Source organism: Octopus bimaculoides, chromosome 23 (assembly GCF_001194135.2).
Source record: "Octopus bimaculoides isolate UCB-OBI-ISO-001 chromosome 23, ASM119413v2, whole genome shotgun sequence".
Taxonomy (NCBI): domain Eukaryota; kingdom Metazoa; phylum Mollusca; class Cephalopoda; order Octopoda; family Octopodidae; genus Octopus; species Octopus bimaculoides.
Window position 1 is genome coordinate 28,271,342 of NC_069003.1, and position 890 is coordinate 28,272,231.

The 890-nt window shown below is 30.8% G+C and overlaps 1 protein-coding gene across 2 annotated transcripts in view; it reads left to right on the forward strand.

Annotated features, from left to right (window-relative positions):
- The first annotated feature begins 315 nt into the window (after positions 1–315).
- LOC106883207 (collagen alpha-3(VI) chain) overlaps positions 316–890 on the forward strand; it is a 30,696-nt gene continuing 30,121 nt past the window's right edge. For both annotated transcript variants that reach the window (XM_052975972.1, XM_052975973.1), the window contains exon 1: positions 316–430. The gene's annotated coding sequence lies outside the window, so the exon portion shown is untranslated. The remainder of the gene's footprint in view (positions 431–890) is intronic.

Genomic DNA, 890 nt, shown 5'->3' on the forward strand with positions numbered 1-890 from the left:
CTGAACGTTATGATGAAACAAAGTCAATTCGTGTGAAAAATTCGAATCGCATCTCTCCTCCCCCGAAACGATTTTTCACAGGTAATTCTAGTATAATCGCATTGTATATTATCTGGAGGATATTTAGTATGAAATATAGTATTATACTCATTTTTAACAAATGTATATTGTACATATTACGATTAAAGGTACGGCAGTTAATTTATTCGTAATTGGAGAAATTGGATGCGGGGCTTCCCTTTGTTAAGCAAACAAAATTTGCGCATGCGTATTAATGAAATACTGCGTCGTCTGCTGGAATCCTGCAAACATGACATGGTGACTACAAGTTGAAACTTTTAGTTATGAACGTTTATTAATTTAAGTATGTTTCTACTGAAAAATAGCGACAGTTCAATATTTTAAAGGAAAAGAATAATCTTATAACCAGGTATTTCAGTCATTTATTTTTTCCTGAATAGTCTGTGTTAAAGATTTTTTTCTCTTAGATATTTTCTTCTATTTTTCATATTTTACCGGGGTAAACGTCAAACGAGAAAGTTATTTTTCATATAAGTATATATATATATTTCGTTTTTGGATTTGGGTTGCAAGATTTTTTATGCGATTTCGTGTGTTGAAGCATATTCTGTTGTCTCTGGGGAGAGTCATTTTCTTATTGTGCCTTAAAATTTAACACACTCACCGGTAAAATATATGTAGTGGATCTTGCTTATCGTTACATATATATATATAACGGAACAATAGCTTTTATGTATATGTGTGTGTGTGTAACTGACCAACAGCTTATATATATATATATATATATATATATATATATATAACTGAAAAATTATGGCTTTCTTTTACCCACTTCCCGGATCGTATTTGTTGACACTATGCACGGTTTT